The following is a 14949-nucleotide window of genomic DNA, read 5'->3' as shown; positions in this document are numbered from 1 at the left end:
TTTCAAGAATAGAATTTTAAGTGGCATTTTTCTTATCTGCATCTTCTAGTTTTTCTACAATAATGATGAATGTATAAATAAATGAATATGCATATCACACACACCTTAGTGGCTTTTATAAAAGTTACCCATGACCTGTTATCTTGTTCTTACCATAATGAACAATCAAATTATTATGAGGTGAAGAAACTTGCTATAAGGTATTTTGAAAATGATTACCGAGATTTAATTGTTTGGAAAGCATTTTTCTAGATTTCATATTCTACAGTAATATATAAGAATAATAAACATGTGGTTCTTTCTCTTAATTGTGTGTTTGGTCATATTTGGAAACAGTGCATTTTGTTCTCCATTTAACACATTGGGAAATGGATCTATAAAATAGTTCTGATTTTCCTGAATAGTATTACATAATTATTGACTTTGTTTCAATCTTCTCTCTCCTAGATGTTCCTCAGGCTATTTCCTGACTCCTCTGTTTTGGCTCTGGGCCTGTGGCAGGACACCTGTCCTCTGTTTTTAGAATTTAGTTAATTATTGTCCAATCCAGTGTAGAGTGCATTTTACTCAACTCATTTCCAATAATTTAACAAGCTACTTACGTTTAAGTGATGAATTCTGAACATGCCTGCATGTCCATTCTTCCATCAAAGAACCAAGCATTAGCATGCCTACATGCGCCAGACATTTAAGGTTATGATTTCAAAGGATTGATGGCACCATCTTTGCCTTGGAGGAGCTGTAATGTCTAATGGAAGCGGTAGACATGTGCATTGTTTTCAGACTCAAATTCACTCAGATTAATATTTATAATTGCTGGAAAGAGTATCATTATAGCATCTTGTCTCTGCAGCCAAAAAAAATGTCAGTTTATTTTATTTAATTTTCTAATTTTGGACTTTCAAAAATTATTTTCTAATTAGAAATAATTTGAGGAAGTAGAGGTTGCCCATTACATTTTTCAGAAGTGTAATTTTCTAACAACATTGTAAAGCAACTATACTCCAATAAAAATTAATTTAAAAATGTAATTTTCTTACTGATCTACTATTAATAGTACAATGTTTTGAAAGGCTTTGCTAAGAAGGTAACTTTAGGATTAAAGGATAATTCATGTAATGTCAGAAATAGCAACAATAGTAATTCAGTGCATACAATCCTTTCACCATTCAGTTTATGAAAAGCATGTTGCCTTAACATAATTTCATAACTGGAAATTAAGATATAGGAATCTAGTTGGGCTCTTAAAATACAAAGACAAGAGTAGTCTGGAAGAGCATTTGAAGGGATTAATGTATCATAAACTTGAAACAGGCATTTTCGTGCAAATGATTTGATCTTACATCTTTTAGCGTAAAGAATATTAGCTCCACTTATATGTATACATACGTATGTACATGGGCAGGGAGGGTGAGCTGCGGCGTGTGGGACGTGTATGCAAGAAAGCCTGGAGTTTGAAAGAGCAAATGTCAAAATTCATGTTTGTCCACATTTTATTATATTGCAGCCATATACTTTGCTGGTGACAGTTCAAGAAGTTGCCACTGCCAGACATGTGGTAGGTAAAATGAAATATCCTTTTTAGCATCCAGTAATCTGATAGTTGATTATAGTAAAAATTAGAATGGCACAAAGTTCCTGTGCTACATATATCAGTTATGTCAAAGAAAAACTACTTTCCCCAGTAATTTGGAAATTTGTATTATTCATTAAGCAGGTATACTTAAATTTGTACAACTATGTGTGTGTAGCTTTATGGCATATAAATGTTCTCCAGATAGATGAAGATGTATAATTTATGGAGCAAAATACTCAGCAACTTGATAAATGTGGGGAAGTTAATACGTTTTCTCATCTTAAATCTGACCTCCTTCCATTCCTCAAAAATGGAATGTAGGATCAGTTGTGACTCTTAGGACGACTGCACCAGTTTTTAAAGATAGATAGATATCTGAAATACATTAAATTCTTTCTGGAAAAGTGAGTATAACTCTAAGTGAATGGTAAGATACTGCTGGCTTCCAGAGAGAATACTCCTCCAGTCCAGGAACATTATTTTCCACTGGAAGCATTAGACAAATTGGAGATAAGCTGGGGCAGATTCTCAAGGTCATTTCTTTTGGTAACATTGTTCACCTAATTTGGTGAACAAAAAATTTTTAAAGTCTATTTCATTGAATTCTGTTATCGCTACAGAAAATGTAGGAATTATAGAGTATATCTGTTCCTTCTAGGGGTCTGAGAAATTAAAAATGTATATTGCCCTCGCTGCTGATAAAACATATCCTATGGGGGAAAATGAACCAAAAAGTTATTCAGTACCTTTCCTGGTTTCCCTCTTCTGCTTCTCAATTCTTTAAGAGTTCACTCCCAATATGTGGAATTCTACTGATTTCTAAATAACTTTTCAAATATCTTATGTTAAGTTTTGAGGAGTATATATTTTCTCAAGCACAGACATCTGAGCAGAATAAGAATGGATTCTCATAGAACAAAATTGCCAAGCATATCTGATGGAACTGTAGGGAAATAGAGCATAATTGTAATTTTCAAAGAAGCTTAAAAATAGCTCTACCATTATTATGCACGAGGCCTGACAATTGATATTTCTCATTTTGACAGCATTCACCTACAGTACCCCATCAGCAACTGAACACATTCATCTCTGGGATAAATGATTAATGAGTTGTCTATCATTTCCACTCCTTTTGTACCAAGTGGCAGAGGCTTCAGTTGATCATACTGCAGCCATCAGCATCATTACTGAAATTGATTCTGCCATGGGAGGGTTATGCTAGGACAATAGATTAGCATTTAAATAAACGAACTAACTTACAGCATTAAAAATAACATAAAATAATCCCTTCTGAGTCACTCTGTTCCACCTGGTAAGGTTGTTTTATTTTGTTTTTGCTGATCAGCTACCATCATAAAACCTTCGGTTGAGGAAAGAAGGATGGAAGGCATAGAAGTTGAGTTGTTGTTGTTTTGAGTACAAACCACTAAGACTTCCAAACTTCCCACTCTCTCTATTAATCACTGTTGTGTTATATGAAATACATTAATGAAATTACACAACTTGCATGCAATGATGAACAGTAAACTTGCCAAATCATTGCCTTTAGAGAAAAAGTAAAGGGGTAAACACAGTTTTGAAAGGCCAGAATTAGTCCAGAAAGGAAAGAAGTTGGAGGATTGAGATTGACAAATGATACTCAGATACAGTGAAATGAAACTTTTCTAATTTTTCAGCAAGCAGATGTGAGAATGAGGAGATAAGAACATCACAATTTAGATGTCTTGGTGATGTGGGCTGCATTTCTAAAACAGATGGCGGAGAATGAGGGTCTTCATAGGCCTAGAAAAAATGATAGATTGTAGTTTTGGTAAAGTGATATACTCAAGGAAAATAACTGGAACTTAGAACTTCTATTTTAGCATCTCTTTCTGCTCCTGGGATAACTGCCTGAGAGTTGTCAATATTACTGAACTTAAACTTCCCCTCAGTTACTTTTGTGTTACAGCATATGACTCTTTTGTCCATTCCTCTTACGTTTTCCCATTGTTTCCTGTCTCTGCACTGTTCTGAATTTCATGAGACCAACTGTTTAATCTACTTCTGAATTAAGACAACTACCTGAAATTATATTGGTCAAAGTGCATGTGCATTTTCTTCAGAGCTGAGACTGGTTATACAGTGAAATGGAGCCATCCTAGGTTTTTCTCAATCCAGCTGCTTCTGCCCTATATTGATTAAGATTCTTTCTAGATTCTAGTAGTTAGGCTGTGGCTGATGGTATTGTTAGTTTTCATCTTTTTTCTGGTATGTGTATATTTTAAGAAGCTAGAAGAGGCAGCTTTGAGTACTGCTAAGTAGAGGACATGTTTACCCAACAGTGATATAAATAACTGAGACTTGTATTCTGGAAAGTGAGCAGAATATGATTTCAGTAAGAGGGAACATTGTTGTGATATGGGAAGGACAAAACAAAACAAAACATGGGAACATGAATTCTACAAGTGGCCCAATAACAAACTTCCTTTATATGTTAAAATTCCCCAATGTCAAATGACTCTTTTCAGTCACCGTGAGATGAACAGGTTAGGCTAAGATGTGCTCGATCTGGAGATGAGCAAGTAACTATGCTCTTCTTTACCCTCGACACAAGTTGCTAATCAATTACGATCTTTTTCTCAGAACCTTCTTCCGCATCGTATTGGAGGCAGCAACTACCAACTGGTCAGCATTCACCTGTTTGCCATTTTTAGCTCTAAAATTTGGTATGCCCTGACCATTTTTTACTAAAATGTGTGGGGGTTAAAACTCTAACAATTCATGATTTTAAGTATTTCATGAGTCATTTTTGTCCATATACTGAGTCCATCTAAGTAGAAATTACCTATTTCCAGGTTGTAATATATTGTGTATATAATTGTAGTATATTGTTACAATTATATATATAATACATAAATATAATACATTGTATATAAATAATATTGTATAAATGTTGTACAATGTTTGTTATACAATATTATTTTGTGATGTATATTGTAATATGTTGTAATATATTCAAGCCTTATTTGAATAAAACTCTTATTTGCATGCCCACATTCTTATGAATGGAAATGAATAAATTTGTTTCCTAGTAACAGCAGTTTCCATAGCCAATAAACACTTAAATATTTCTCATCAGTGCTCTAGAAGTTCTTTCCTAAATAAAGCAATCTTTTTAATCTTCATCAAATAGTTTTTCTGTTTTAGCATACATCCTTTATTGAAATTATAAAGTCTGTAATCTTCATTATATAAGGTTCAGGCTATATAAATGAGGTAACCACTTTCCTCTCTGCTGGAAGGGGGAGTGTTTTCCTGTGCCACCGTGTAATTTGCTTTGCAACAATTATTGCTATTTGTAACCAGATCTTGTGATCACAAGACACACACATGTAGCTGAATTTAGAATCTGTTAAGAACACAGAAGGCAGCATGACTGTTTCTAAATGTCATTGATTTAATGATTTTAACTCAAAAAATTTTAAAGTTCAAATGCATCAATCCAAATAATTCATTTCTGAAATTTTCGTTATATAAATCCCTCAGTGTTCTGTTGCGGCAAATGTCTCTCTATGCATTATTTTATTTTCCCAAATCTCTGCAGTTTCGTAACCTCATTTCCAGTGAGACAGTTTATCAGAATACTTATCTCTAGATTCTATTTTAAAAATGATGCAAGCCAAATGTCATGGATTCCAGACTTTGTAGGGAGTCATACCTAGAAGCATATTGTGCTTATAATCCTTTCTAGCCCTTTGATTAAGGAATCATAGATGTATATGTAACTGGTGTCTTTTACCAATTATTCTAGATGAAATTTACAAATTTTTATTTGCCCCCCGCCCTTTTATTAGGCCTATTTTTTCTTTAAGTAAGCACTGAAAGAATCAACCTCAAATCACAGATTAAACAGGGAAGTATTATTTTTGTTTGTTACCTTAGGTATAGTTTTTTTTTAACATCTTTATTGGAGTATAATTGCTTTACAATGGTGTGTTAGTTTCTGCGTTATAACAAAGTGAATCAACTATACAAATACATATATTCCGATATCTCCTCCCTCTTGCGTCTCCCTCCCACTATCCCTACCCCACCCCTCTAGGTAGTCACAAAGCACCGAGCTGATCTCCCTGTGCTATGCGGCTGCTCCCCACTAGCTATCTGTTTGACATTTGGTAGTGTATATATGTCCATGCCACTCTCTCACTTCGTGCCAGCTTACCCTTCCCCCTCGCCGTATCCTCAAGTCCGTTCTCTAGTAGGTCTGTGTCTTTATTCCCGTCTTGCCCCTAGGTTCTTCATGACCTTTTTTTTTTTTAGATTCCATATATATGTGTTAGGGTATGGTATTTGTTTTTCTCTTTCTGACTTACTTCACTCTGTATGACAGGCTCTAGGTCCATCCTGTATGACAGGCTCTAGGTCAATTGCATTTCTTTTAATGTCTGAGTAATATTCCATTGTATATATGTGCCACATCTTCTTTATCCATTCACTGTTGATGGACAGTTAGGTTGCTTCCATATCTTGGCTATTGTAAATAGAGCTGCAGTGAACACCGTGTTACATGACTCTTTTGGAATTATGGTTTTCTCAGGGTATATGCCCAGTGGGATTGCTGGGTCATATGGTAGTTCTATTTTTAGTTTTTTAAGGAACCTCCATACTGTTCTCCATAGTGGCTGTATCAATTTACATAGCCACCAACAGTGCAAGAGGGTTCCCTTTGCTCCAACCCTCTCCAGCATTTAATGTTTGTAGATTTTTTTGATGATGGCCATTCTGACTGGTGTGAGGTGATACCTCATTGTAGTTTTGATTTGCATTTCTCTAATGATTAGTGATGTTGAGCATTCTTTCATGTGTTTGTTGGCAATCTGTATATCTTCTTTGGATGTCTATTTAGGTCTTCCACCCATTTTTGGATTGGGCTGTTTGTTTTTTTGATATTGAGCAGCATGAGCTGCTTGTAAATTTTGGAGATTAACCCTTTTAATTGCTTTGACAATTAAATCCTTTAATTCTCAGTTGCTTTATTTGCAAATACTTTCTCCCATTCTGAGGGTTGGCTTTTCATCTTATTTATGGTTTCCTTTGCTGTGCAAAAGCTTTTAAGTTTCATTAGGTCGCATTTGATTACTTTTGTTTTTATTTCCATTTCTCTAGGAGGTGGGTCAAAAAGGATCTTGCTGTGATGTATCTTCTTTTTTTTTTCACAGTACGCGGGCCTCTCACTGTTGTGGCCTCTCTCGTTGCGGAGCACAGGCTCCGGACGCGCAGGCTCAGCGGCCATGGCTCATGGGCCCAGCCACTCCATGGCATGTGGGATCTTCCCAGACCAGGGCACGAACCCGTGTCCCCTGGATCGGCAGGCGGACTCCCAACCACTGCGCCACCATGGAAGCTCTCTTGCTGTAATTTATGTCATAGAGTGTTATGCTTTTGTTTTCCTTTAAGAGTTTTATAGTGTCTGGCCTTACATTTAGGTCTTTGATCCATTTTGAGTTTATTTTTGTATATGGTGTTAGGGAGGGTTCTAATTTCATTCTTTTACATATAGCTGTCCAGTTTCCCCAGCACCACTTATTGAAGAGGCTGTCTTTTCTCCATAGTATATTCTTGCCTCCTTTATCAAAGATAAGGCGACAGTATGAGCGTGGGTTTATCTTTGGGCTTTCTATACTTTTCCATTGATCTATATTTCTGTTTTTGTGCCGGTACTGTACTGCCTTGATTACTGTCGCTTTCTAGTATAGTCTGAAGTCAGGGAGCCTGATTCCTCCAGGGCTGTTTTTCTTTCTCAAGATTGCTTTGGCAATTCGGGGTCTTTTGTGTTTCCATGCAAACTGAAATTTTTTGTTCTAGTTCTGTGAAAAATGCCATTGGTAGTTTGATAGGTATTGCATTGAATCTGTAGGTTGCTTTGGGTAGTATAGTCATTTTCACAATGTTGATTCTTCCAATCCAAGAACATGGTATATCTCTCCATCTGTTTGTACCATCTTTAATTTCTTTCATCACTGTCTTCTAGTTTTCTGCATACAGGTCTTTTGTTTCCATAGGTAGGTTTATTCCTAGGTATTTTATTCTTTTTGTTGCAATGGTAAATGGGAGTGTTTCCTTAATTTCGCTTTCAGGTTTTTCAACATTAGTATATAGGAATGCCAGAGATTTCTGTGCATTAACTTTGTATCCTGCTACTTTACCAAATTCATTGATTAGCTCTAGTAGTTTTCTAGTGTCATCTTTAGGATTCTCTATGTATAGTATCATGTCATCTGCAAACAGTGACAGCTTTACTTCTTCTTTTCTGATTTGGTTTCCTTTTATTTCTTTTTCGTCTCTGATTGCTGTGGCTAAAACTTCCAAAACTATGTTCAATAATAGTGGTGAGAGTGGACAACCGTGTCTTGTTCCTGATCTAGAAGAAATGGTTTCAGTTTTTCACCATTGGGAATGATATTGGCTGTGAGTTTGTCACATATGGCCTTCATTATGTTGAGGTAAGTTCCCTCTATGCCTATATTCTGGAGGGTTTTTATCATGAATGGGTGTTGAATTTTGTTGAAAGCTTTTTCTGCATCTATTGAGATGATCATATGGTTTTTCTCCTTCAATTTGTTGATATGGTTTATCACATTGATTGATTTGCATATATTGAAGAATCCTTGCATTCCTGGGATACACCCCACTTGATCCTGGTGTATGATCCTTTTAATGTGCTGTTGGATTCTGTTTGCTAGTATTTTGTTGAGGATTTTTGCATCTATGTTCATCAGTGATATTGGCCTGTAGTTTTCTTTCTTTGTGACATCTTTGTCTGGTTTTGGTAGCAGGGTTTTGGCCTCATAAAATGAGTTTGGGAGTGTTCCTCTACCTCTGCTATATTTTGGAAGAGTTTGGGAAGGATAGGTGTTAACTCTTCTCTAAATGTTTGATAGAATATGCCTGTGAAGCCTTGTGGTCCTGGACTTTTGTTTGTTGGAAGATTTTTAATCACAGTTTCAATTTCAGTGCTTGTGATTGGTCTGTTTATATTTTCTATTTCTTCCTGGTTCAGTCTCGGAAGGTTGTGCATTTCTAACAATTTGTCCATTTCTTCCAGGTTGTCCTTTTTATTGGCATATAGTTGCTTGTAGTAATCTCTCATGATCCTTTGTATTTCTGCAGGGTCAGTTATTACTTGTACTTTTTCATTTCTAATTCTATTGATTTGAATCTTCTCGTTTTTTCTTCATGAGTCTGGCTAATGGTTTATCAATTTAGCTGGTACTAAAAGTACCAGCTTTTAGTTTTATTGATCTTTGCTATTGTTTCCTTCATTTCTTTTTCATTTATTTCTGATCTGATCTTTATGATTTCTTTTCTTATGCTAATTTTTTCGGTTTTTTGTTCTTCTTTCTCTGATTGTTTTAGGTGTAAGGTTAGGTTGTTTATTTGAGATGTTTCTTGTTTCTTGAGGTAGGATTGTATTGCTATAAACTTCCCTCTTAGAACTGCTTTTGCTGCATCCCATAGGTTTTGAATCATTGTGTTTTCATTGTAATTTGACTCTAGGTATTTTTTGATATCCTCTTTGATTTCTTCAGTGATCTCTTGGTTATTAAGTAGTGTATTGTTTAGCCTCCATTTGTTTGTAGTTTCAACATATTTTTTTCCTGTAATTGATATCTAGTCTCATGGCGTTTTGGTTGGAAAAGATACTTATACGATTTCAATTTTATTAAATTTACCAAGGCTTGATTTGTGACCCAAGATATGATCTATCCTGGAGAATGTTCCATGAGCACTTGAGAAGAAAGTGTATTCTGTTGTTTTTGGATGGAATGTCCTATAAATATTAATTAAGTCCATCTTGTTTAATGTATCATTTAAAGCTTGTGTTTCCTTATTTATTTTCATTTTGGATGATCTGTCCATTGGTGAAAGTGGGGTATTAAAGTCCCCTACTACGATTGTGTTACTGTCAATTTCCCCTTTATGGCTGTTAGTATTTGCCTTATGTATTGAGGTGCTCCTATGTTGGGTGCCTAAATATTTACAATTGTTATATCTTCTTCTTGGATTGATCCCTTGATCATTATGTAGTGTTCTTATTTGTCTCTTGTAATAGTGTTTATTTTAAAGTCTATTTTATCTGATATGAGAATTGCTACTCCAGCTTTCTTTTGGTTTCCATGTGCATGGATTATCTTTTTCCATCCCCTCACTTTCAGTCTGTATGTGTCCCTAGGACTGATGTGGGTCTCCTGTAGACAGCATATATACAGGTCTTGTTTTTGTATCCATTCATCTAGTCTATGTCTTTTGGTTGAGCATTCAATTCATTTACATTTAAGGTTGTTATCAATATGTATGTTCCTATTACCATTTTCTTAATCGTTTTGGGTTTTTTATTGTAGGTCTTTTCATTCTCTTGTGTTTCCTGCCTAGAGAAGTTCCTTTAACATTTGTTGTAAAGCTGGTTTAGTGGTGCTGAATTCTGTTAGCTTTTGCTTGTCTGTAAAGGTTTTAATTTCTCTGTCGAATCTGAATGAGATCCTTGCTGGGTAGAGTAATCTTGGTTGTAGGTTTTTCCCTTTCATCACATTAAATATGTCCTGCCACTCCCTTCTGTCTTGCAGAGTTTCTGCTGAAAGATCAGCTGTTAACCTTATGGGGATTCCCTTGTGTGTTATTTGTTGTTTTTCCCTTGCTGCTTTTAATATGTTTTCTTTGTATTTAATTTTTGATAGTTTGTTTAATATGTGTCTTGGCATGTTTCTCCTTGGATTTATCCTGTATGGGACTCTGCGCTTCCTGGACTTGATTGACTATTTCCTTTCCCATATTAGGGAAGTTTTCAACTATAATCTCTTCAAATATTTTCTCAGTCCCTTTCTTTTTCTCTTCTTCTTCTGGGACCCCTATAATTCGAATGTTGGTGTGTTTAATGTTGTCCCAGAGGTTTCCGAGACTGTCCTCAACTCTTTTCATTCTTTTTTCTTTATTCTGCTCTGTGGTAGTTATTTCCACTGTTTTATCTTCCGGTCACTTATCCTTTCTTCTGCCTCAGTTATTCTGCTATCGATTCCTTCTGGAGAATTTTTAATTTCATTTATTGTGTTGTTCATCATTGTTTGTTTGCTCATTAGCTCTTCTAGGTCCTTGTTAAGTGTTTCTTGTATTTTCTCCATTCTATTTCCAAGATTTTGGATCATCTTTACTATCATTACTCTGAATTCTTTTTCAGGTAGACTGCCTATTTCCTCCTCATTTGTTTGGTCTGGTGGGTTTTTACCTTGCTCCATCATCTGCTGTGTGTTTCTCTGTCTTCTCATTTTGCTTAACTTACTGTGTTTGGGATCTCCTTTTCACATGCTGCAGGTTCATAGTTCCCATTGCTTTTGGTGTCTGCCCCCAGTGGGTAAGGTTGGTTCAGTGGGTTGTGTAGGTTTCCTGGTGGAGGCGACTGGTGCCTGTGTTCTGGTGGATGAGGCTGGATCTTGTCTTTCTGGTGCGCAGGACCGTGTCTGGTGATTTGTTTTGGGGTGTCTATGACCTTATTATGATTTTAGGCAGCCTCTCTGCTAATGGGTGGGGTTGTGTTCCTGTCTTGCTAGTTATTTGGCATAGGGTATCCAGCACTGTAGCTTGCTGGTCGTTGAGTGGAGTGGGTCTCTGCATTGAGATAGAGATCTCTGGGAGAGCTTTCATTGTTTGATATTACGTGGAGCTGGGAGGTCTCTGGTGGACCAATGTCCTGAACTCTGCTCTACCACCTCAGAGGCACAGGCCTGACACCTGGCTGGAGCACCAAGACCCTGACAGCCACACGGCTCAGAAGAAAAGGGAAAAAAAAAAGAAAGAAAGAAAGAATGAATAAAATAAAATAAAGTTATTAAAATTTAAACAAAGGAATTATTCAAAATAAAAAAAAATAAAAAGTAATAAGAAAGAAGAGAGCAACCAAAACGAATCCACCAATGGTAACAAGCGCTAAAAACTATACTAAAAAACAAAAAAAACAAACAAACATGCAAACAAAAAAACGGACAGACAGATCCCTAGGACAAATGGTAAAAGCAAAGGTATACAGACAAAATGACACAAAGAAGCATACACATACCCACTCACAAAAAGAGAAAAAGGGGAAAAAGTATATATCTATGTATTAAAAAAAAAGGAGGAAGAGAGCAACCAAATCAGTAAACAAATCTACTAATGATAATAAACTCTAAATACTAAACTAAGATAAACATAAAACCAGAAACAAATTAGATACAGAAAGCAAACCCCAGGTCTACAGTTGCTCCCAAAGTCCACTGCCTCAATTTTGGGATGATTCGTTGTCTATTCAGGTATTCCACAGATGCAGGGTACATCAAGTTGATTGTGGAGATTTAATCCACTGCTCCTGAGGGTTCTGCGAGAGATTTCCCTTTCACTTCTTTGTTTGCACAGCTCCTGGGGTTCAGCTTTGGTTTTGGCCCCGCCTCTGGGTGTAGGTTGCCTGAGGGCGTCTGTTGTTCGCTCAGACAGGACGGGGTTAAAGGAGCAGCTGATTTCGGGGGCTGTGGCTCACTCAGGCTGGGGGGAGGGAGGGGTACGGAGTGTGAGGCGAGCCTGCGGTGGCAGAGGCCGGTGTGACGTTGCACTAGCCTGAGGCGTGCTGTGTGTTCTCCCGGGGAAGTTGTCCCTGGATCACGGGACCCTGGCAGTGGCGGGCTGCACAGGCTCCTGGGAGGGGAGGTGTGGATAGTGACCTGTGCTTGCAAACAGGCTTCTCGGTGGCTGCAGCAGCCTTAGCATCTCATGCCCGTCTCTGGGGTGTGCGCTGATAGCCGTGGCTTGCGCCCGTCTCTGGAGCTCGTTTACGCGGTGCTATTAATCCCCTCTCCTCGTGCACCAGGAAACAGAGGCAAGAAAAAGTCTCTTGCCTCTTCGGCAGCTCCAGACCTTTTCCTGGACTCCCTCCCGGCTAGCTGTGGCGCACTAGCCCCCTTCAGGCTGTGTTCCCGCAGCCAACCCCAGTCCTCTCCCTGGGACCCGACCTCCCCTCCGAAGCCCGAGCCTCAGCTCCCAGCCGCGCCTGCCCCGGCGGGTGAGCAGACAAGCCTCTCGGGCTGTTGAGTGCCGGTCAGCACCGATCCTATGTGCGGGAATCTCTCCGCTTTGCCCTCCACCTCCCTGTTGCTGCGCTCTCCTCCGCTACTCCGAAGCTTTCCCCCTCTGCCACCCGCAGTCTCTGCCTGCGATGGGGCTTCCTAGTGTGTGGAAAGTTTTCCTCCTTCACAGCTCCCTCCCAGAGGTGCAGGTCCCATCCCTATTCTTTTGTCTCTGTTTTTCCTTTTTTCTTTTGCCCTACCCAGGTACGTGGGGAGTTTCTTGCCTTTGGGGAAGTCTGAGGTCTTCTGCCAGCGTTTAGTAGGTGTTCTTTATGAATTGTTCCACACGTAGATGTATTTCTGATGTATTTGTGGGGAGGAAGGTGATATCCCCGTCTTACTCCTCTGCCATCTTGAAGGTCTCTCTAGGTATAGTTTTTGAGTTCATATGTACTGGTAATGTATTTTCTCTGAATTGCCTAGAATATGTTCTTAATTTTGTACCTCAAATAGGTTTAGGTTATAAAATAAGGAAGAAAAGCAACATAGAACATATTTTATTCATCTTGAAATGACATTTTAAAGTTTTCCTTAATAAGGGTTAAAGCAGGATATTAATGCCAGTTTTAGCAGATTAATATTCTGGTGACAAATGATAGTAAATTAATTGAGCGTCCCATTCTACTTCCACTGGTAGCTCAAGTTTACATTTGGGAAAGTCACATTGTATGAATTTATGATGAGAAAACAGGGAAGGGATAGAAGGCTTTGCAGCTGTCTTAAATTCTTTTTTTTTTGGAAACAAGTGGGGTAGAAATATATACATATCATATCTCATACTGAGTTGTTTTCATGACTTAATCATACTGCTGAGAGTGACGGAAATTGCCCAGTGGGTTAATTCCTCTAGGTCACTGAGTTCTAAAAGAAAAAGAAGTCTACAAATTCCCCTGCTTTGGAGGCAGTGGATTCTAATTTCTAGCTCCTCCCTTGATCCATAATATGTTCATCTGGAAGACATTTAGTCATTTCTGAGGAGATTCCAAAATGAGGTAGCTCTTGGTCCACTGTCTGCCTCTCATGAAAGGTCAAATACATGACCAATTAAGGCATAACATTTCTGAGCGATATGAAAAAAATAATTGACTCACTAGGACCCTGATTACTTAAAAGAAAAGATGAATCTCTGTAAATAAATGTATTTTCTCATCAGGTCTAATGTTTTCATAACACTTAAAGCTCCTCAAAAGCTAAAGAAAAATATTAAAATGTTTAAGTGAAATGTGATACTGTTTCTGATTTTCTATAGAGTTATGCTAAATTTATTTAATACAGTTTGGCTTTAAATGATCATTGTATATTAAGTGAAGTTGAATTAATGAAAATAAATGTTAAGACCTAAATAATATTTATTTCGAAAATGAGTATCTAAGGTAAAAATAACATTAAGTTATCTAGCTTTTTAATTAGCAGTTATTCAATAGAAGAATTTCTCCTTGCTGATTATCTCTCAAGATTCAGGATGACAAGATACCAAGATCTTTCAGTGAAACCATTTTTTTTTAGATTTTTTTTTTTGCGGTATGCGGGCTTCTCACTGTTGTGGCCTCTCCCGTTGCGGAGCACAGGCTCCGGACACACAGGCTCAGTGGCCATGGCTCACGGGCCCAGCCGCTCCACGGCATGTGAGATCCTCCCGGACTGGGGCACGAACCTATGTCCCCTGCATCGTCAGGCGGACTCTCAACCACTGCACCACCAGGGAAGCCCAGTGAAACCATTTTTGAAACCTATTATTACTAAATAAACTTTACTACTTCAATATAACATTTTATGATGAGAGATTCTTCTTACCAGCCAAAATAATTGCCTGATTTTCCTGGGTAATATTTCAAACGTCTGTGAAAACTGAATAGTCTTTTTTTTTTAAAAAGGGGGCTAATTAAGTCACAGTGTCATCTATGGCATTGCCCAAAACTGTTACACTGCTTATATATTTTCCTTTCTTCCAACTTATAGTGCTCAGTGTTTTTTTGAGAACTGGCTCAAAGTTTTCTCAATTTTTCATCTTAAATACTGCATTATGTAGAGTCCACAGAGGTTGTTGTTCTTTACTTCCCCACCTACAGAAATAATCAGGTTGAAAAAAAATGTTTTTCATATGTGAAAGCACTATAGTTCAGTCCAAATCTTAAAGACAAGGAAATTCTAAAGAACATAGTGTCCTGTCTCTGACATTTTGTAATAGGTAAAGAAGAAACAATGGCATGCTAATGACAAATTTAATCCTTGCCCCCAAGATGAGTG

Source organism: Mesoplodon densirostris, chromosome 9 (genome assembly GCF_025265405.1).
Source record: "Mesoplodon densirostris isolate mMesDen1 chromosome 9, mMesDen1 primary haplotype, whole genome shotgun sequence".
Classification (NCBI taxonomy): Eukaryota; Metazoa; Chordata; class Mammalia; order Artiodactyla; family Ziphiidae; genus Mesoplodon; species Mesoplodon densirostris.
Note: the sequence above shows the minus strand (reverse complement) of the source record.